At 40.1% G+C, this 24,221-nt stretch overlaps 1 protein-coding gene across 1 annotated transcript in view; it reads right to left on the reverse strand.

Annotated features, from left to right (window-relative positions):
* The window catches only part of LOC139390707 (leucine-rich repeat and immunoglobulin-like domain-containing nogo receptor-interacting protein 2), a 172,101-nt gene extending 151,705 nt beyond the window's left edge, over nt 1-20,396 (reverse strand). The window contains exon 1 of the mRNA XM_071138021.1: nt 20,351-20,396. The gene's annotated coding sequence lies outside the window, so the exon portion shown is untranslated. The remainder of the gene's footprint in view (nt 1-20,350) is intronic.
* Nucleotides 20,397-24,221: the final 3,825 nt, after the last annotated feature.

Here is a 24,221-nt window from a genome sequence, read left to right on the forward strand (position 1 = left end):
GACTTATTTTTCTTCCCCATATCTCCGTATTCCTACCGCAAACTCTGAACCATTTCACCTGGATCATCACAGCTAGCTAGCTGCTATCCAAGTGGCCTTTCCTGGCTAACGTCTCTGTCCCGAAGCAAGAACCAATAAGCATGGAGCTATCCTTGCTAGGCCCATCTCCCGGCTAGCCGAAGAGGTCCATCAGCCACTCCTTGGGCTACAATACCTATTTTGCCAATTGGCCTGGACCCCCCGACCCTTTACGACTGGACTATTGATGTAATTTTTAATGGGTTTCATCAACTGGCTCCTCCATCGCGACGTCCCCTGAATGACCATCTGCTAGCCTGGTAGCCCCGGCCCGCTAGCTGTCTAGAGCATATCGGGCTGTTAGCTTAAGAGGACCATTGGAAAAATGATTTGGCCACTATTCTGCCAATTGGCCTAGACCCCGTTTACCACACGAGCCATGCTGGTCCACGACGACTGGTCTGCAGACGTAACAGCACGAGGGGGATACAACAGACTTTCTTCCGTCGCGATGTCCCTCTAAGGCCCTTCAGCTAGCTTGCTAGCCACGGCCCGCTAGCTGCCTGACCTCACCTGGTTTAAATTGTGTTTTGAGAGACAATATCTCACTCATCGTCACTCAGTGCATAGGTTTACCTCCGCTGTATTCACATACTACCATACCTTTGTCTGTACATTATTATGAACCTATTCTAGCATGCCCAGAAACCTGCTCCCTTTACTCTCTGTTACGACCGTACTAGACGACCAGTTCTTATAGCCTTTAGCCGTACCCTTATTCTACTCCTCCTCTGTTCCTCTGGTGATGTAGAAGTTAATACAGGCCCTGCAGTGCCTAGCTCCACTCCCATTCCCCAGGCTCTCTCATTTGTTGACTTCTGTAACCGTAAAAGCCTTGCTTACATTATAAGCCTCCTCCCTAAGTTTGTTTTATTCACTGCCTTAGCACACTCTGCCAACCCGGATGTCCTAGCTGTGTCTGAATCCTGGCTTAGGAAGACCACCCAAAACCCTGAAATTTCCATCCCAAACTATAACATTGTCTGACAAGATAGAACTGCCAAAGGGGGCAGAGTTGCAATCTACTGCAGAGTTCTGTCTTGCTATCCAGGTCTGTGCCCAAACAATTTGAGCTCCTACTTTTAAAAATCCACCTATCCAGAAACAAGTCTCTTACCGTTGCCGCTTGCTATAGACCACCTTCTGCCCCCAGCTGTGCCCTGGACACCATATGTGAATTGATTGCCTCCCATCTTTCCTCAGAGCTCGTGCTGTTAGGTGACCTAAACTGGGACATGCTTAACAGCCCGGCCATCCTACAATCTAAGCTTGATGCCCTCAATCTCACACAAATTATCAATGAACCTGCCAGGTACAACCCCAAATCCGTAAACACGTGCACCCTCAAAGATATTATTCTAACCAACCTGCCCTCCAAATACACCTCTGCTGTCTTCAACAAGGATCTCAGCGATCACTGCCTCATTACGACCACCCCTCATCACTGTCAAACGCTCCCTAAAACACTTTAGCGAGCAGGCCTTTCTAATCGACCTGGTCTGGGTATCCTGGAAGGACATTGACCTCATTCCGTCAGTAGAGGATGCCTGGTTATTCTTTAAAAGTGCTTTCCTCACCATCTTAAATAAGCATGCCCCATTCATTTTTTTTTTTAACCAGAAACAGATATAGTCCCTGGTTCACTCCAGACCTGACTGCCCTTGACCAGCACAAAAACATCCTGTGGCATACTGCATTAGCATCGAATAGCCCCCGCGATATGCAACTTTTCAGGGAAGTTAGGTACCAATATACACAGGCAGTTAGGAAAGCAAAGCCTAGCTTTTTCAAACAGAAATTTGCATCCTCTAGCACAAACTCCAAAAAGTTCTAGGACAAGGTAAAGTCCATGGAGAATAAGAGCACCTCCTCCCAGCGGTTCCTAGGGATGACTCTTTTCTCTGTATACATCAATGATGTCGCTCTTGCTACTGGTAACTCTCTGATCCACCTCTACGCAGGCAACACCATTCTGTACTTCTGGCCCTTCTTTGGACACTGTGTTAATTAACCCCCAGACGAGCTTTAATGCCATAGAACTCTCCTCACAGTGGCCTCCAACTGTTCTTAAATGCAAGTAAAACTAAATGCATGCTCGTCAATCGATCGCTGCCCACACCTGCCCGCGTCACTACTCTGGACAGTTCTGACTTAGAATATGTGGGCCACTACAAATACCTAGGTGCCTGGCTAGACTGTAAACTCTCCTTCCAGACTCACATTAAGCATCTCCAATCCAAAATTAGATCTAGAATCAACTTCCTATTTCGCAACAAAGCATCCTTCGCTCATACGGCCAACCACCCTCGTAAAATTGACTCTCCTACCAATCCTAATCTGCGGCGATGTATTTTACAAAATAGTCTCCAAAATAGTCTCCAACACTCAACATTCTGATGCAGTCTATCACAGTGCCATCCGTTTTGTCACCAAAGCCCCATATACTACCCATCATTGCGACCTGTACGCTCTCGTTGGCTGGCCCTCGCTACATATTCATAGCCAAATCCACTGGCTCCAGATCATCTATAAGTCTTTGCTAGGTAAAGCCTTGCCTTATCTCAGCTCACTGGTCACCATAGCAGCACGTGCTCCAGCAGGTATATTTCACTGGTCACCCCCAAAGCCAATTCCTCCTTTGGTCGCCTTTCCTTCCAGTTTTCTGCTGCCAATGACTGGAATTAACTGCAAAATCTCTGAAGCAGGAGACTCATATCTCCCTCACTAAATTTAAATCTCTAGGGTAGGGGTAGCATTTGTATTTTTGGGTGAAAAGCGTACCCAAATTAAACTGCCTTCTACTCAGGCCCAGAAGATGGGATATGCATATAATTGGAATATTTGGATAGAAAACACTCCAAAGTTTCCAAAACTGTTAATATAGTGTCTGTGAGTATAACAGAACTGATTTGGCAGGCAAAAAACTGAGAAAAATCCATTCAGGAAGTAGGATTTTTTGGGGGGTTGTAGTTTTCTATTCAATGCCATTACAGTATCCATTGATTTAGGACTCAAATGGCAGTTCCTATGCCTTCAACTAGATGTCAACAGTCTTTAGAAATTGTTTCAGGCTTGTATTTTGAAAGATGAGGGAGTAAGACCAGTCGGAATGAGTGGACCCTGCCGTGTCACAGAGCTTTTTCATGCGCGCGACCAGAGAGAGTGTCATTCCTGTTTACCTTTTATATTGACAACGTTATTGTCCGGTTGAGATATTATTGATTATTTAGGCTAAAAACACCCTGAGGATTGAATATAAACATCATTTGACATGTTTCTATAAACTTTGACTGGTTTGAGCCTGTGGATTACGTAAGAAAATGCACAAACAAAACAGAGGTTTTTGGATATAAAGAGAGACTATCGAACAAAAGGAACATTTATTGAATAAATGAATGTCTTCTGAGTGCAACCATATGAAGATCATCAAAGGTAAGGGATTAATTTTATCTCTATTTCTGACTTGTGTAACTCTTCAACTTGGCTGGTTACTGTTTGTAATGATTTGTCCACTGGGCGATGTTCTCAAATAATCGTAAGGTATGCTTTCGCCGTACATAGCCAACCTGTAATTAGCCCATCCAACTACCTCATCCCCATACTGTTATCTATTTTATATATTTTGCTCCTTTGCACCCCAGTATCTCTACATGTACACTCATCTTCTGCACGTCTATCACTCCAGTGTTTAATTGCTATATTGTAATTATTTTGCCACTATGGCCTATTTATTGCCTTTCCTCCGTTATTCTACCTCATTTGCACACACTGTATATAGACTTTTTCTATTGTATTGTTGACTGTATGTTTGTTTATTCCATGTGTAACTCTGGGTTGTTGTTTGCTTTGCTTTATCTTGGCCAGGTTGTAGTTGTAAATGAGAACTTGTTCTCAACTAGCCTACCTGGTTAAATAAAGGTGAAATAAAAAATGAAAAAATATATAACAATTGCCAAGTGTAGGCTGGCTGCGAAATTGTGATCCTAACAGGGACGGCATGTCGATATTTGTCTATTGTTCAAGAATATGTCTAGCCACAATGTTACATTGTGCTACATTGTGAGTGTTACAAAGCAACAGCTTGATGTCTCTCGATGTACTTTACAAGAAAAACTTGTTTTTGCTTTGTGCGGTGGGGTTGGTGGCTGGGTACGCACTGGCTATTATCAAAGCCATATTTACTCACAAATAAACCTTGATGAAGCCCAAGTTCACCATACAACAGATAGCTCAAACAACCAGGGTAGCATAGGCTATTAACTGAAATTGACAAACAATTTTCACCACATGTAAATACCAATGTAGCCAAGATACACAGGCAATAACCTCCGATGGCAGCATATTTTATAGCAATCAGCCGACGAAATGACACACTGTGCAACTCAGTTCAACTATAGTAGACGATGTAGTATCCACAGCTACAATTGATAGGTGTCACTAAAAGACCAGTTTACAGCATTGACACATTTCATCCAAATAATTTGCAATGCAAACTCCATAGCCTATAACAATGGATTTAAAGTTCATCCAATGCTCATGGCTATTCCGTGCCACTAGTGTGAAGTGAAGTAACCGGCTAGCTAATCGGATGTGTGACTTTCAGATCACAGACATCAGAAATGTAACACAACGTATAGGATATATAGCTATAGTTATAGATTTTTAGTACTATAGCAAAGCGACATTTCATATGAAGCAAAGCAAAGCATAGCACAGCCAACTAGCTAACAAGCTAGCAACACTAGCTAGCTAGCTGTTAATGTGGCTTGAAAACAATCAAAATAAGTAATACATACTGCATTTACAACCACATAACAAACGCGACATATCACTTTATATCTAGCAAGACATATTATCTATGCCTTAACTTTTCAGCAGGTCAGTATTGAATCCCTTAGGAACTCTCTTCACTTTGTGAACGCAAACACAAGGCTCACTCTCAACACTGCCACTTTTTAGATTTTGAGGATAAAAACCGCCATAATCATTGAGAAAAAACATTCAATAACAAAAAATAATGTCCATTTTGTTATGTAATTATATTTTATCAGGCTTTTCTTAACAGCATTTAAAAAAACTAAATTATCACGGGGTAAGCACTGCCTACACTGACTGGACGTCACCGCTGTTAGCAATGCGTAGTGCTGCTGGTCCCTATTGAGTGGTTGACTAAAGCTGTGGATGTTTGAGCCCAATGGCAACCTAAACATTTGGTTTTGTCTAAAGTTGAGGGATGGGGAATGTAACCCCTGTACTACATGTACTAATTAAACATGTATATGTTATACTGTTAAACAATCAATACGTTTAGCAAGAAACATCCCAGATTGTGCCTTTAAACAGTATCTAATAATCCATTCAAACAAAAATGCACAGAAGGTCAGTTACAAATTCCATTATATCAACCAAAATGTGGCAGTATCACCAGCCATTTCCTCTGATCTGTGCTGAATCTCAAAACATACAATTTGTCTCAAGGCCATTAGACATTGTTTTTCTAGATTTTTCTGCACCTTTCTCCTGAATATCTTTGACTGACTTTACTGATATAAACAAGCCCTCTGGACTTCTCCTACCCACTGAGTTGAACATACCATTATGAGAGACAAACCGCAATATTGGCTCACATACCCACTCCTAAGTATTGCATTTCATTAGATGACTTAAAACTCTCATCTTCCTTTGACAATAAGCAATATAACCAGCGGTCTAACATAAATGTAAGGCGAGCATGAGCAGCTTGATGACAATGTTCTGTATTCTGACAGTACCCTTTCAGTCGTTATCAAATCCATTGAATGAAACGAGAGAGAACAGAAAGGAATGCAATCTTGTGGTACAATCTTTTCCACCGCATTTGACAATGATAGATGTCTCTTTTCCTCAAAGGGAAACCACGTCAATGCTGCCAATACCTGTTGATGACACGATACACGACTTGAGAATTTCTGGGCCACAGCAATGTGCCAGAGCAATATTCTGGGCCACAACAATGATACATAGCTCCTAAATAAGTAAACGGTCAGTCATAAAGTGAACAAACACTTATCCGGTGTATGTGACAGTAATAATAATACTTTTTAAAAAGTATTAGCAAACAGTTTTAGTATATTTTCGTACAGGACAGGGAATACTGTAGGTCATGAGGGAAAGCAAATTATGTCTCACGTCTAGTAAGACTGAAGATACATTTTCTTTGCTCGGTTCACAATCTCCACAACATATCCCGCCCAACCCATAGGGCAATGTTATGGATTGTTAGGCCAGTTCAGTGGCTTCACACCATGAATGGACATACAGGCCCATCAGTCATACTATTGCAATCATGGTTAAACAAGTGACTGTGGTGGGTGGGAAAGTTAAACTGTGACCTGGACACATTCCAATTATAGGCTACATCACAAGTTATTTCTAAAGATATTTGAAAATGGCAGAAATATATCGGAACATTATTCAATGCAAGCTCCTACATTTTATTTTTATAGGAGAATAAACCTTAATCAGCACTCCCAACAACTAATAATGACCTTGCTCCGGTCTGTTCCTCTCCATCTCTTAAAGGTAATGACCCTGATAACCTGTGTGTGTGTCCACTCCTCAATGTGCCGCCATCACTCTCAAGACATTTCCACTCCCAATTGAGCACATATCATGTAGGCATTATATATTACCTGTAAATGGCCAAAAAAACAAATTCCAAAATAAAAAAATTTAAATAAAAGTTAATGAAAATTTAAGAAAGAGAGCAGGTGTGGAAGAGCTCTTCCCCGACTGGTTAGTAATGTCAATGATATGGTATGCTTCCAATCAGTGACTGTTAAATACCGCTCTCTTGAATTCCCAGAGCCAAAATTCACAAAGTGTGCCAAAGTAGGATTGCTGATATAGGACCTGATTTAAGATCAGTTGTGCCTTTTTAAATCTTAATGAGTAAGACGGGGGAACTGATCCTAGATCAGCACTGCTACTTTGAGAGGCCCGAAATTGAAGTAGTAAGTCGAGTAATTCCCTAAGGTCGCTGTTGCACATAGCCTAGCCAACTGATCTCTATCCCCCTAACTCCCTTATCCGCCTGCAGTCCTTTTCCAGCTGCATCTCCGCTAAGATATTCCATGAAATATTTATTTACCCTGCATTTTCCTCAGACAAATCCGGGCTATCCTTTACAGTCACACCTGCTGATCCAAGCCCTTTTTTTCGTGCGAGGGTTTTGGGCCTCAGTTGGCTGCGCCTCCGTGCATAATATCCAACGGGTTAGAGGCGCATCACTGCACATTAAAGGCTGAAGTGGAGTGAACATAAACGTGTTCTACTGCCATGTCCAAAAGTGGTGCCACGTAGATTATTACTGTAGCTCCTTCCCTCATCCACCTGGTACTCTACCCTGCCTGCAGTGTAGGGACCTCTGCCCTATGTACATAGATAGCGTCATTGAACACTAGTCACTTGAATAATGTTTACTTACTGTTTCACCCACTTTATAGGTACCTACTGTATTCTAGTCATTGCTAATCCTATATAATTTATATATTCATTTTTATTTATTTATTTATTTATTTATTCGGTATTACGGTTGGAGCTAGAAACACTAACATCTGCAATAACGTCTGCACATCTGTGTACGCGACCAATGCACTTTTATTTGATTTTGATCCTCCCCACATCCTCTACCTCTATCTGAGATATGGAGAGATAACAATATATACAGTACCAGTCAAACCTTTGACACACCTACTCATTCCAAGGTTCTAATTTATTTGTACCATTTTCTACATTGCAGAATAATAGTGAAGACATCAAAACTATGAAATAACACATATGGAATCATGTGGTAACCCAAAAAGTGTTAAACAAATCAAAATATATTTTTTTTATGGGAGATTCTTTAAAGTAGCCACCCTTTGCCTTGATGACAGCTTTGCACACTCTTGGCATTCTCTCTTTACTTTACGACACTATCTGTGTACATAGGGCATCAGTCTCTGCTGAGCAGGCAGGGTAGAGTACAGGATGGATGAGGGGAAGATCTACTAAGTCCATATTATGGCAAGAACAGCTCAAATAAGCAAAAAGAAATAACAGTCCATCATTACTTTATGACATGAAGGTCAGTCAAGAACTTTAAAAGTTTCTTCAAGTGCAGTCGCAAAACCCGTCAAGCGCTATGAGGAAATTGACTCTCACGAGGAGCGCGACACGAAAGGAAGACCCAGAGTTACCTCTGCTGCAGAAGATGAGTTCATTAGAGTTAACTGCAACTCAGATTGCAGCCCAAATAAATGTTTCACAGAGTTCAACTAACAGACACACCTCAGCATCAACTGTTCAGAGAAGACTGCGTGAATCAGGCCTTCATGGTGGAATTGCTGCAAAGAAGGAAAGAAATTCCACAAGTTAACTTTTTAACACAAAGGTTCTGATAGCCGCTCAAAGTTTGCAAGGCAAGATATTTCATCCCCCTCCTTTAATTCCTAATTAGAATCCTGGCATTTCCTGTACCAACATCTAAAAAAAACAAGCAAAAGGAATGGACATCTAAACCACAGGGAATGTCACATGGTTTTTCTGAGCTCTGTTGTAACCAACCGGGTTAAAACAACTCATAGTTAATGAGAAGAGACACCTAAGAAACATTTAATGTGATAAAACACCTTTTACCTCTCCTCTCCTCACAGCTGAAAACGAGACAACTCTCGTCACCATCCAACAATCCCCTTCAGGAGTATCAATGTTACCCTTTTGTTCCAAAGCTCCGGGGGGTCAGATTTGACAACCTGAACACCACATCCATAAGTAAACGCCCTTCAACTACATTAATTCCAGTCGACCATTAATTGCAGGCTCGCTGTATCAAGCCTGACATTTAAGTTTCCCTCCAGAGTGCATCTTTGGGACAGAGTCTGAATGAGACGCATCTGGTTTAATTAAGGCAAAACAGAGATGACGGGGCGACTGCATGTTAATGTGATCTAGGGGAAGGTTGTCATTGCTGCTTCCCATCACTTCCATATACAGTACATCTATTCAGTCACTACCTCCTGTTTCTCACTGTCTCTTCTTGCAATGGACCTGTCAACAGCAGGAAGGAAGGCTATAGTCCCTAATTCTGATCACGACTGGCAATTTCCCTAATCATTTTGGATAATAGTTTTTTCCTTATAGAGCCATTGTGGAAGGAGATGATCAAAAATTCCAGGGTAGAAACTTGGAGGCATTTAGCTGACTTGGTACTGGATATTTGGTTATTCAATTTGTGGATAAGATCCCTCATTAAAGCATGTTTTGTTGAATTTTTAGAGGCTTTCTAAAGGTGATGGTGAGGCAAGAGCCTTAACTCTATCCTTATTTTTAGCAAGACTCCCTGTACAGTATGCAAATTGCCTTGCTTACACTTAAATACTTACAATATACACATTCCACGGTTGTGTTAATTGGCGAGATGCAGAAGTGTGATTTGTTTAAAGCAGAGGTCATGCCCCTCTTTGAAGGGAACTTCTATGAGTAAAACACACAAGTCGGTCGGTCAAGTCAAAGCAATCAACACAAATTGAATTTCACACACTGAGTTATTCATTGCTGTTTTCCACAGATCCTAACCCCTCTCTTCATCATCCAATGATCTAAATAACATCAAATTACTTCGACTCACATTTACATCTCATAGCCGTTAAAAGATGAACAATGGATGCTTACTTACAGTGACAATAATATAAATCAAATAAAACATTTCATAATTTGTAAAGGGAGGGCTAGAATCCTGATGTTTGGGAGAAGACTGACTGTTGAGAACAATCACATTGAATCATTATACTTGGGGAGACGTGAGAATATTGCAAAGAATGATGAGGCATATAGATGTATCATCTACAATAATAGTCAATAGGAATGCCAATCATCGGATGTGACTTATTTTGCCTTGAATATATAATCTCAAAGCAAGCCCAGCAGGCAAAACTGGTTGCAATGATGCCACAAGGACGTCATTACCACCACTGGGTATGAAAATCTACCTACTATCAATAACTTGATTTTCAATGTGTGTCATACCCATTGATTAAAGACGTCCTTATAGCATCATTGCAACCAGTTTGCCCACTGGGTTTGCCTTGAGATTTCAGAGTGTACTCCATGTCATTGTATTGAAGATACGTCTTGTAGTGGGCACACACAAAGGAGAAACATACCGATCGTTTGAGAGTCTATTCAACTATAATTTCTGAATAGTTCAGAAACTATCATTACCGTACTCGTAGACTTGAAAATAGAAATATGGCGCATTTTTAGGGACAAACATCCTGTATTTCGCTCTATTCATACTGTATCCCCATGCTCCATCTTCCTAGAAACCTTCATTGAATTAAATGTGCCTTTAGTGCCCAGAGGAAGCAGGCACTGCCAAATAGCTTGGGCTAGAAAAAGAAAAGAAAACGGAAACATCTATTTCCATGCCCATAATACATCATCATAACCCCAGCCGCAATGAATTCCTTGCTTCTTTATTTCTGTCCACTATCAGCCGCCAGCAGGCCTGCCTCCACTGCCTCCACAGCCTCGACTCTATGGACACTCCTTGAAAGACAGAATGCAGTAGCTAAGGCTCCCTCGGCTGTTTGAGACCCTGCCTCTTCAGAGGAGGCTGACTGTCTTCAACACCTGGAAGTGTGGTGCTGAATTAGAAAGGATGTTCAACAGTTGCTGAAAAACTACTTTTTTCATGTGTTTCTCTGTCTTGTGTAATGAAAAATAGGTTAGTGGGAAATGATTGTGTAATTACTTACACACTGGTGGCTGCATACTATAATGTGCACATTTAAGTTGCACATTATCGGGCACATAATGGATCATAGTAAATCTACTGTATGTAGTCAAATCCACTTCACAGCTGGGAATCAGCCACAATAGCCAACACACTATCACATATTATTGTGAAATCGGCACAAATGAATAGTTTAAAAAAAATGTTCACCACACGATTATCAAAGTCAATATTTTCGTGTCCACCACATGATTTTCTTCTTCATAACGTATTTGTGTCCATTAAACAATTTTCTTCATAACGAATTCCAAAAATAAATTGAACTGTATTTTAAGACAATTAAGTACTCTATGTTAGCTAGGCGGCTAACGTTAAGTACATGGCTAGGGGTTAAGTAACCTACTGCCTTTTTCTATGATTGAAATGCACTGGAAAACATAAGTCATTTGAGTCTATTTTACAATTTGTGATAGTGGGTTGCAAAAGCATCACCATTGAATTCCAACACTAAGGGGAAACTCTAACATACCCAAATATTTCTCAATGTTGTGATGGGGAAGTATTGCATGCCTTGTTATATGGCATTGTATTATTAGAGGCAGGCTGTGAAATCCCTCCTGATATATTGATGTATCCTCCTTCGTTCTAATTATCAGCTCTGTCACATTCTACCTGCATCGCCGGGATGGAGTGTGACAGGTGAGGAAGTTGCCCTGGTACTCAGGGATGTTTTGAAATGCAGCCTATTACACAGCCATCTAGCTGAGAAGATGGGCTGGGTGGTTGGGAGGAAGGAAGGGGAGCAGGCAAGTGGGGGAGAAAGGGTAAGGTCATACCAATCTAATTTGTGCTGCAGTCATGCTGGTTCCTGTGGGCCACCCCCTCAACGCCCACCACTCCTCCAGATCAATACATGGTATGAGCCCTAGCCAAGTCGAGTCACTAGAATGTCAGTCAAAACCTGTTATCTGCCCTAGTGGATGTGTGAGTTGGCTAGGGTCTTAAAATCACATTCTGTAATAGTGGGCCACCAATAATAACGTAAACAATGGGGCAAGTGCATGAGATTTGTGACAGATTGAATATTCACGGAGAGGAGGTAATGAGGGCATTAGTACTTCAAGCTTTTATTCGATCATGTGATATGTGGAAACCGTTTTTATCTTCAATGGCCCGACGAGAAAAGTAGTAACCTTGATATGTGCTATGGAAAATATTGATTTAATAATTAGGCCTGCCCATTGCTAGAGGGAACAATGCATACAGTGGGGCAAAAAAGTATTTAGTCAGCCACCAATTGTGCAAGTTCTCCCACTTAAAAATATGAGAGAGGTAGGTACACTTCAACTATGACAGACAAAATGAGAAGAAAAAAAAATCCAGAAAATCACATTCTAGGATTTTTTATGAATTTATTTACAAATTATGGTGGAAAATAAGTATTTGGTCAATAACAAAAGTTTATCTCAATACTTTGTTATATACCCTTTGTTGGCAATGACAGAGGTCAAACGTTTTCTGTAAATCTTCACAAGGTTTTCACACACTGTTGCTGGTATTTTGGCCCATTCCTCCATGCAGATCTCCTCTGGAGCAGTGATGTTTTGGGGCTGTTGCTGGGCAACACGGACTTTCAACTCCCTCCAAAGATTTTCTATGGGGTTGAGATCTGGAGACTGGCTAGGCCACTCCAGGACCTTGAAATGCTTCTTACGAAGCCACTCCTTCGTTGCCCGGGCGTTGTGTTTGGGATCATTGTCATGCTGAAAGACCCAGCCACGTTTCATCTTCAATGCCCTTGCTGATGGAAGGAGGTTTTCACTCAAAATCTGACGATACATGGCCCCATTCATTCTTTCCTTTACACAGATCAGTCGTCCTGGTCTCTTTGCAGAAAAACAGCCCCAAAGCATGATGTTTCCACCCCCATGCTTCACAGTAGGTATGGTGTTCTTTGGATGCAACTCAGCATTATTTGTCCTCCAAACACGACAAGTTGAGTTTTTACCAAAAAGTCATATTGTGGTTTCATCTGACCACATGACATTCTCCCAATCTTCTTCTGGATCATCCAAATGCTCTCTAGCAAATTTCAGATGGGCCTGGACATGTACTGGCTTAAGCAGGGGGACACGTCTGGCACTGCAGGATTTGAGTCCCTGGCGGCGTAGTGTGTTACTGATGGTAGGCTTTGTTACTTTGGTCCCAGCTCTCTGCAGGTCATTCACTAGGTCTGGAATTTTTGCTCACCGTTCTTGTGATTATTTTGATCACACGGGGTGAGATCTTGCGTGAGCCCCAGATCGAGGGAGATTATCAGTGGTCTTGTATGTCTTCCATTTCCTAATAATTGCTCCCACAGTTGATTTCTTCAAACCAAGCTGCTTACCTATTGCAGATTCAGTCTTCCCAGCCTGGTGCAGGTCTACAATTTTGTTTCTGGTGTCCTTTGACAGCTCTTTGGTCTTTGCCATAGTGGAGTTTGGAGTGTGACTGTTTGAGGTTGTGGACAGGTGTCTTTTATACTGATAACAAGTTCAAACAGGCGCCATTAATACAGGTAACGAGGGGAGGACATAGGAGCCCCTTAAAGAAGAAGTTACAGGTCGTGAGAGCCAGAAATCTTGCTTGTTTGTAGGTGACCAAATACTTATTTTCCACCATAATTTGCATATAAATTCATTAAAATCCTACAATGTGATTTTCTGGATTTTTCTTCTCATTTTGTCTGTCATAGTTGAAGTGTACCTATGATGAAAATTACAGGCCTCTCTCATCTTTTTAAGTGGGAGAACTTGCACAATTGGTGCTGACTAAATACTTTTTTGCCCCACTGTATATACAGTAGGTAAACTAATAATTCCTTGATTTATGCTGAAACAGAGCTTATCAACCAGAACACTCAAAATCACCTTGAACATGTGTGGTATTTTAGGAATTCATTGATAATGGGATATCAGATAGTGAGAAAGCACTTTTATCATTTGAAATGTTCTACTGCTCCTCCTCTTCCTCCTAACAATACTTATTTTGCATTTCCACTTCTAATACACCTAATTATATTGATCCGCATCAAAGAATACTTTACTTTTCTTTGTGGTATTAAAACTAGGTAATACAAATCTAGCTGCAAAGATATGCTCTGAGTGTACAACAAAACACCTTCCTAATATTGAGTTACATCCTCCCTTTGCCCTCAGAAAAGCCTCAATTCGTTGGGACATGGACTCTAAAGGGGTAGACGAAGGGACAGGTTAAAGAAGGATTTTTAAGCATTCCACAGGGATGCTGGCCCATGTTGACTCCAATTCCTCCCACAGTTGTGTCAAGTTGGCTGGAAGTCGTTTAAATATTTTGTCTTGCCCATTCACCCTCTAAATGGCACACATACACAATCCATTGCCCTCAATTGCCCCAAGGCTTAAACATCCTTCTTTAACCTTTCTCCTCCTCTTCGTCTACACTGAATGAAGTGGATTTAACAAGTGACACCAATAAGGGATCATAGCATTCACCTAGATTCCCTTGGTCAGTCTGTCATGGAAAAATCTGTTGTTGTTCATGTATTGTACACTCAGTGTATATTTTCTTGTTGTGATACTGCACAACCCAACAGCACTGTTGGAGAACTGAGCCAAAAAACATCAATATGCACAATATCAATACTGTGTACCCACTTGCCTGTTGAAAACACGCAGGTGGCAAAAATTCCATCAATGATTAAGCAAATGAACACGTATTGATTCTCATATTTTTTTTTAACCAGGCAAGTCAGTTAAGAATAAATTCTTATTTACAATGATGATCTAGGAACATTGGGTTAACTGTTGTGTTCGGAAGCAGAACGACAGGTTTTTACCGTGTCAGATCGGCGATTCGATCTAGCAACCTTTCGGTTACTGGCCCAAAGCTCTAACCATTAGGCTACCTGCTACCTGCCGCCATATGGAATTAAGTTGCTTTTTTTTGAGCCAATGGTGCACACTGATGGGTTCCTAGGTTTGTTGAGGACAATTCTCATTGATGCAGTCATCTGAAACTATAGCACAGCGTCCGATGGCTGAACAGTCCCCACCAGACAGCAGGGCAGCATCCCAAATGGCACCCTATTCCCTATAAAGTGCCCTACTTGTGACCAGAGCCCTATAGGCCTTGATGAAAAGTAGTGCACTGTGTAGGGAATAGGATGCCATTTGGGACACAGTCCCTGTTATACTTATCAGAGAAATCTGGAAAGTTTGAGGCAATTTAGTTTAATACATTGTTTACAATTAATCTTCAACTGGATGTTTTGCGTGGAGCTTAAATAGGCACATCAAAGTTTGCGTCAATAAAATCTGTGAAGAGACACAGCGTCTCAATTGAGTTTCAAAAGAGTACGCCACGCCCTGCTGAGTCTTCCTGTGAGAACGGAGAGATTAACATTTTATAGTGATACTGTGGAAGGACATGATCTGTCACCTCTGCTTGCTTTTCAATCAAGACCCAGTATTTCTATATTCCTTCACGTTGAGCGGCTGGGAGAAAGTCTGTCTGAGTTTTGACTTGTTATATAAAAACTTGTGTCAATATGAGTGTTATGGATTAACAGAGTTGGGTATCCTCCTCCCCAAACATGTTAGGCTGAACACGCATGCAGCGGTGGAACATGGCTCGGTTGAGAGTGATGACTTGAGTGGCATTGATTTATGCAACATCAGCAATAGAGGCTTGCATGCATTGTTAAAAACTAGATAATAGCATGAACACATAACACAATTCCCACCAGACACCATCTCAGCCAAAGGTGATAACATATCCAGTGAGACATGCCAAAATTAACTTTGTGCTGAAAGTATATAGTTCATCAATAACCTTCAACAGCATTTTTTATTTGAATATTCATAATTCACACAAAAAATGTGATTCCTCACTTTACTATTAATAGCTCAGAAATGGTTTGATGAGGGCCCAATGCATGCTGGGGAATGTGAATCACAGTATACATAAACCAGTCCTTTTGCCACCTAGATTTGGAGGGCCAGTCCCTGTACAGTGCTGTGGAGTTGTGGGCAAAGAGCTTGATAAATATTGGAAATTAAAATACAAAACTAACCAAGGATTAAAAAAACCTTAGGGAAGGCTAAATGTAGTAATCTTTGGGAACAAACACAAATACTGTATCTTCCATATTCAAGGTGACATTTGAAGCTCATGATATTTAAAGAACATTCACCCTCAACTGTAATCGACAGATGACCTCTATTGACGACTCCATACTGTTTGAACTATAACCTCAATTCCTTCAATCTGTTTTGAATGGCATTATAATTACATTTTATACCACAAGAGGCAGTTAGTGGACTACTGTTATGCCTCAGATAAGTGTCAGATCCACCTCAGTTTGTTCTTTTAATCCAGTTGGTGTACATGTCCTTTAATAAGAGCAAATATAGTTTAATTCCAAAACGCCATACAATGCCTTGAAGAAATACTTTCTGATTTTCTCTATTTTTGCACATGTTTTATGCTGAATGTTAGCAGATCTTCAACCAAAACCTATTATTAGATAAAAGTAAACCTATTTTATTTATTTAATTGACAAAGTTCTGCAACACCCAATTCCCCTGGGTGAAAAAGTAATTGGCCCCTTACACTCTAGGTTTTCAAGCATGAACTGCTCTTTTCAAGTCCTACGTTACCACAACATCTTAATTGGGTTTAGGTCAGGACATTGACTAGGCCATTAAAAAACTTTAAATGTGTTGCGTTTTTATGTGTCTGTTTTAGTTTGTTCAGGGTGTGAGTTGGGGTGGGCATTCTATGTTTTTGTTCTATGTTTTGTATTTCTGTTTTTGGCCTGGTATGGTTCCCAATCAGAGGCAGCTGTCAATCGTTGTCTCTGATTGAAAACCATACTTAGGTAGCCTGTGTTCCCACTATGATTTGTAGGTAGTTGCTTTCTGTTTTGTACCTGACAGAACTTTTTAATTTCTTTCATTCACTTTGTTATTTTGTTTTGTGTGTTCAGTCTAATAAATTAACATGGACACTTACGACGCTGCATATTGGTCCGATCCTTCCTACTCCTCCTCAAACGAAGAAGACATTCGTTAAAGTCTTAGCCATTTTCATGTAGACTTTGGAGTGACTACCTCATCTCTGTACCTCACACACACAATTATCTTTAAGATCCATCAGTCGAGGACTGAATGTCAAACACAGATTTAACCACAAAGACCAGGGAGGTTTTCCAATGCCTTAAAAGCAGATATTGACCCTTTGACATTGACCTTTGAGCATGGTGAAGTTATTAATTACACTTTAGCTGGTGTATCAATACACCCATTAACCACAAAGATACAGGTGTCTGTCCTAACTTAGTTGCCAGAAAGAAAGAAAACAACTCAGGTATTTCACTGTGAGGCCAATGGTGACTTTAACACAGTTTAATAACTATGATCGGAGAATTCTGAGGATGCTATACTAACATAATTGACAGTGAAAAGAAGGAAGCCTGTACAGAATACAAATATTCCAAAACATGCATCCTGCTTGCAACAAGGCACTTAAATAATATTGCAAAAAATGTGGCAAAGCAATTCACTTTTTATCGTGAATACGTAGTGTTATGTTTGTGGCAAATCCAGTACAACACATCACCCAGTACAAAAATCTCCATATTTCCAAGCATAGTGTTGGCTGCATCATGTTATGGGTATGCTTACAATCTTTAAGGACTGGGGAGTTTTACAGTCTACAAAAATTAAACGGAATGGAGCCAAGCACAGACAAAAACAAGTCTGATTTCCACCAGACACTGGAAGAAAAATTCACCTTTCAGCAAGACAATGACCTAAAACCCATTGCCAAATCTAAACTGGAATTTCTTACCAAGAAGACTGTGAATGTTCCTGAGTGGTTGAGTTACAGTTTTGACTTTAAAAAATCTACCAATTTGACAGAGCTTGATGAATTTTGTAAATGATTATGGGCAAATACTGTACAATCCAGGTGTGCAAAGCTCTTACAGACTTATTCAGAAAGACTCAAAGCTGTAATCGCTGCCAAAGGTGATTTTAACATGTATTGACTCAGGAGTGTGAATGCTTATGTAATTGAAATATTTCTGTATTTAATTTTCAATAAATGTGCAAATATTTCTAAAAAACATGTTTTCACATTATGGGGTATTGTGCGTAGATGGGTGAGAAAAATGATCTACTGAATAAAGGCTGTAACACCACAGAATGTGGAATAAGTCAGGTTATGATTAATTCTGAACGTACTGCATTTGTTTGAAATCTAGTTGGTTTTATTTCAGGGATACAAACAAATCACAGATATATCCATCCGCCTCTGCAAGGTTTTATACAGTCAAATGTGACAAATAATTACATGTAATAATGACAACCGTACAAATGGTAGATTTGTGACATCAACATAAAAAAATATATATATATTAAACAAAAATATAAACGCAACATTTTCCATACGCACAAAAAATGTATTTCTCCATTTCACAGTGTGTCTTGTGCTGGGTACAATAAAAGGCAATTGTAAAGAGAATTTAATTGTAATTTCTCTAACATAAACCGCCTCCTTACATTGTTCTAGAGAATTTAGCAGTACGTCCAACCGGCCTCACAACGGCAGACTACATGTAACCATGCCAGCCCAGGACCTTCACCTGTGGTATCGTCTGAGACCAACCACCTGGACAGTTTACGAAACTGAGGAGCATTTCTGTCTGTAAAAAAGCTATTTTGGGGGGAAAAAATTATTCTGATTGGATGGCTCCCAAGTGGGTGGGCCTATCCCCAGTCATGTGAAATCTATAGATTAGCGCCCAATGAATGCAAAACACTATAGCATAAGGCTAAACTCAACAACAACTGAAACATCCTCTCACTGTCAACTGCATTTATTTTCAGCAAACTTAACATGTGTAAATATTTGTGTGAACAGATTCAACAACTGAGACATAAACTGAACAGGTTCCACAGACATGTGACTAACATAAATGGAATAATGTGTCCCTGAACATAGGGGGGTCAAAATTAAAAATAGCAGTCTGTATCTGGTGTGAACACCAGCTCCATTAAGTGCTGCAGTGCATCTCCTCCTCATGGACTACACCAGATTTCGAGTTATTGCTGTGAGATGTTACCCCACTCTTCCACCAAGGCACCTGCAAGTTCCCAGACATTTCTGGGAGGAATGGCCCTAGCCCTCACCCTCCGATTCAACAGGTCCCAAACTTGCTCAATGGGATTGAGATCCGGGCTCTGCAGAACACTGACATTCCTTTCTTGCAGGAAATCACTCACAAAACGAGCAGTATGGCTGGTGGCATTGTCATTGTCATCAGGTAATATATTCGGATGTACCCATCCTGTGCAGGTGTTGTTACACATGGTCTGCCACTGCGAGGACGGTCAGCTGTCCATCCTGTCTCCCTGTGGAGCTGTCTTAGTTCTCACAGTACGGACATTGCAATTTATTGGCCACATCTGCAGTCCTCATGCCTCCTTGCAGCATGCCTAAGGCACGTTCACACAGATGAGCAGGGACCCTGGGCATTTTCTTTTGGTGTTTTTCAGAGTCAGTAGAAAGGCCTCTTTAGTTTGCTAAGTTTTCATAACTGTGACCTTAATTGCCTACCGTCTGTAAGCTGTTAGTGTCCACAGGTGCGTGTTCATTAATTATTTATGGTTCATTGAACAAGCATGGGAAACAGTGTTAAAACCCTTTACAATGAAGATCTGTGAAGTTATTTGGATTTTTATGAATTATCTTTGAAAGACAGGGTCCTGAAAAAGGAACGTTTCTTTTTTTGCCGAGTTTAGATGTACGTATATGTTAAATATACAGGTTACAAACATTCGATCACATTTAAGCAGTGAAAAAATAGTGTTATGCAAATGTAAAGAATTGGTGTTTATCGCATTTCCCAAACCATAATTGTGTGTTTCAGCAGTCAAAGAGGATATATAAGAGAAACAGCAATCTCTAATCATCCCTCGGTGGGTTGTATCATGGGAATATGTGGAACACGCAGTATATAGCCAATAAAGAATATTAGATTGTGTAATGTCATTGCCTCATCTTATAAGATGTTATGCTGCTATAATGTACTATAGATCTAATTCAGCCCTTAAATTCCTCCTGGCTTCTATACAGCTAACCATCAATTGGATTCATGATTCCCTACTCTTTTCAATTCAACCGCACCCCCCCCCCCCACACACAACAGGACCACGGTTTAGGAAAACACCCATAGGGTAACGAATTACCTGCTGATCGCTTGGTATGTTTCAATACAACCAACTAACACCTTTCTCCTCTCCAAACTCAAAATAGCTCACGCTATGCATCAAAGACCTCCTTGATAAGTTTATCGGAACTATCTGTTACCAAATATAGAGAGAAATTCACTGGAGTCTGAACTGACATGGGAACGAAATCAACCACAATCGAAGCCAAACAGTTGAGACGAAAACAGATGATCAGACATTGTGAATGCTTGGTACTTACCACTTTGAGAAGCAATCATCCTCTCAGCCATGGCCTGTTCTTTCCCCCCCAGTTATCACTGTTTTTCAGGCTTCTATATCTGGTTGGAAAGAGAGAGAGAGAGAGAGAGAGAGCACGTTAGAGAGCGAGAGCAACAGAGATCGATCACAGGTAAACTTATGATCTGGTAAGTAGAGTGTGGATCCAAACGCAAAGAACAACATTTCAATCAGTGTTCAAAACAAAATTGTTACGGACACTGTCAGAAGTTCACAATCAAAGAGAAGGGGATCAAAGGGAGCTAGTCATTGTTAGTAACCATTATTTACTGGGTTACTTCAAACCTGAGCTACCCTGCACCAATCATTTTTTTTCTTTGGGGGGATAGATCAGCTTTCATATTGCAGATTGTGGGTACTATCAATGTAATTGACATTTCCAATCCCATATATATATATATAGATATATATATTTTTTTATCATATTTTTTTTATTATTTATTATTTTCCTGCTAACCCTATCAATCTTCCCCTAACATGAGTAAACTAATGGACAACAAAATGTAGGCTTCTTCTTCCAGTTTATACATTCTACATTTTAAATTAGTTTTGTATTTAATTTTTTTATCCTCAACCCCAACCATCTACAGTGCCTTGCAAAAATATTCATCCCCATTGCCGTTTTTCCTATTTTTTGCATTACAACCTGTAATTAAAATAGATTTGGGGCGGAATTTCATGTAATGGACATACACAAAATAGTCCAAATTGGTGAAGTGAAATGAAAAAAATAACTTGTTTAAATGAATTATAAAAAATAAAAACCGGAAAAGTGGTGCATAGGTATTCACCCCTTTGCTATGAAGCCCCTAAATAAGATCTGGTGCAACCAATGTCCTTCAGAAGTCACATAATTAGTTAAATAATGTCCAACTGTGTGCAATCTAAGTGTCACATGATCTGTCACATGATCTCAGTATATATACACCTATTCTGAAAGGCCCCAGAGTCTGCAACACCACTAAGCAAGGGGCACCACCAAGCAAGCAGGGTCAGGGACAGAGTAGTGGAAAAGTACAGATCAGGGTTGGGTTATAAAAAAATATCAGAAACGTTGAACATCTCACAGAGCAAAATTAAATCCATTATTAAAAAATGGAAAGAATATGGCACCACAACAAACCTGCCACGAGATGGCCACTCACCAAAACTCATGGACCAGGCAAGGAGAGCATTGATCAAAGAGGCAAGAAAGAGACCAAAGATAACCCTGAAGGAGCTGCAAAGTTCCAGGTCAGAGATTGGAGAATCTGTCCATAGGACCACTTTAGCTTTACACTCCACAGAGCTGGGCTTTACGGAAGAGTGGCCAGAAAAAAGCCATTGCTTAATACTTCTACCCCCTCCTTTTTCGAACATTCTGTTAAAAATCGTGCAACTTTTCAGCGTCCTGCTACTCATGCCAGGAATATAGTATATGCATATGATTAGTATGTGTGGATAGAAAACACTCTGAAGTTTATAAAACTGGTTAAATCACGGCTGTGACTATAACAGATCGTGTGTTTCATTGAAAAACGCAAGAAAAACTGCTCTCTGAAAGCTAAAAATAATTTCCATAAGTCACTTCCACGAGTTGTTAAAAGAGAACAGAATTTAATATCGACCTGCCTGCAATTCATACAAATTCCACACGATGTCGCCATTGTCGTCATTTTCAATTGAATTAATTGTTGGAAAATCCATCTATCTGGCATCCATTTTCCCAGTCTTCACCCGGATGTTGTTGATGAAGACATTAGCAGCCATTGATTTGCAAGCGAAGACCTATTGAAAATACATCGCCCTGTAATCATTTTGATAGATTATAAACGTTTACTAATACCTAAAGTTGGATTACAAAAGGATTTCAAAGTGTTTTGTGAAAGTTTATCGTCGACTTTTTTAATTTTAAAAAATTACGCAGCGTTTAAAAACGATGTTTTTTTTCTGAATGACACAGCTTCCATACAAAGCTATTTTGGGTATATATGGACCGATTTAAACGAAAAAAAGACCCAATAGTGATGTTTATGGGGCATATAGGAGTGCCAAGAAAGAAGCTCGTCAAAGGTAATGAATGTTTTATATTTTATTTCTGCGTTTTGGGTAGCGCCGGCTACCGCAAAATCTGTTGTTTACGTGTCGTGCTGGTATTTTGGGGGGTGCATGCTATCAGATAATAGCTTCTCATGCTTTCGCCGAAAAGCATTTTAAAAATCTGACTTGCTGGCTAGGTTCACAACGAGTGTAGCTTTAATTCAATACCCTGCTTGTGAATTTTGATCAAGGTTTGAGTTGTAACGAGTACATTTAGCATTTAGCGTAGCGCATTTGCATTTCCAGGTGCATACTTGAGACGTCTGCGTCTCAAGTATGGTCAAGAAGTAAAAGAACAAAAATAAGAAAACACGTTTGGTGTTTGCTAAAGGGCAGGTGGGAGACTCCCCAAAGATATGGAAGAAGGTACTCTAATCAGATGAGACTAAAATGTAGCTTTTTGGCCATCAAGAAAAACGCTATGTCTGGCGCAAACCCAACACCTCTCATCACCCCGAGAACACCATCCCCACAGTGAAGCATGGTGGTGCAGCATCATGCTGTGGGTATGTTTTTCATCGGCAGAAACTGGTCAGAATTGAAGGAATGATGGATGGCGCTAAATACATGGAAATTCTTGAGGGAAACCTGTTTCAGTCTTCCAGAAATTTGAGACTGGGACAGAGGTTCACCTTCCAGCAGGACAATGGCCCTAACCATGCTGCTAAAGCAACACTCGAGTGGTTTAAGGGGAAACATTTAAATGTCTTGGAATTGCCTAGTCAAAGCCCAGACCTCAATACAATTGAGAATCTGTGGTGTGACTTAAAGATTGCCGTACACCAGCGGAACCCATCCAACTTAAAGGAGCTGGAGCAGTTTTGCCTTGAAGAATGGGCAGAAATCCCAGTGGCTCGATGTGCCAAGCTTATGGAAACATACCCCAACAGACTTGCAGCTGTAATTGCTGCAAAAGGTGGCTCTACAAAGTTTTGACTTTGGGGGGGTAAATAGTTATTTTTGATGGCTGTAATACATAGATATGCCGATAGTGGACCCTGTTTCACTCCTCTTGACATCCATTATTTACTATTTTACACCTTGGGTTACAATTCATAACTTTATACCATTTGTATATGAGATTCTTCAAAATTTAAATCATCCAGGCGTGTATATAAACATTCTAATCGTTCTTTATCAAAATGCCTTTTCAAAATCAGCTATGAAAACCAAGCCTGGTTTCCCAGATTTTTCATATTTTTATATTTTTTTCTGTACTTGTCTTATATTATATCCTATGTACCGTCTATGTAAAAAAAAACTGTCTGATTAGAATGAACAATATCCAACAATACATTTTTTATTCTATGGGCTATGCATTTTGCTTGAATTTTGGCATCACAACACTGAAGGGTCTCCAGTTTTTCTGGGTGAACTGAATCTTTATATTTACGAACGGGGTCCGGTTTCAGTAATAGTAAACTATATATATTATATTCCTTATTATCTACTTAGCTATATTAAATTGTTTTAAGAAGGTCATACCAAGGATAATTTAGCTATTTTATTTAGAATTTTAAGACCACTTGATTTTTTTTTTTATATATATATATATTTTGGGGAAAAACATTTTGGGGCCTTACTGCTATTAGACCATACAAACGCATTGCATAACAGATTCGCTACATGGAAAAACAGATAGTCCCTTCCAAAAATCTTAGAGGAAGTTTGATCTAAAGTGTCTGTCCTATATCTGAGAGACCTAATGGTAAAACAATAATGTGTGATGCATACACAATGTGGGATGCATACCA

The sequence above is a fragment of the Oncorhynchus clarkii genome, chromosome 31, assembly GCF_045791955.1.
Source record: "Oncorhynchus clarkii lewisi isolate Uvic-CL-2024 chromosome 31, UVic_Ocla_1.0, whole genome shotgun sequence".
NCBI classification, from domain to species: Eukaryota; Metazoa; Chordata; class Actinopteri; order Salmoniformes; family Salmonidae; genus Oncorhynchus; species Oncorhynchus clarkii.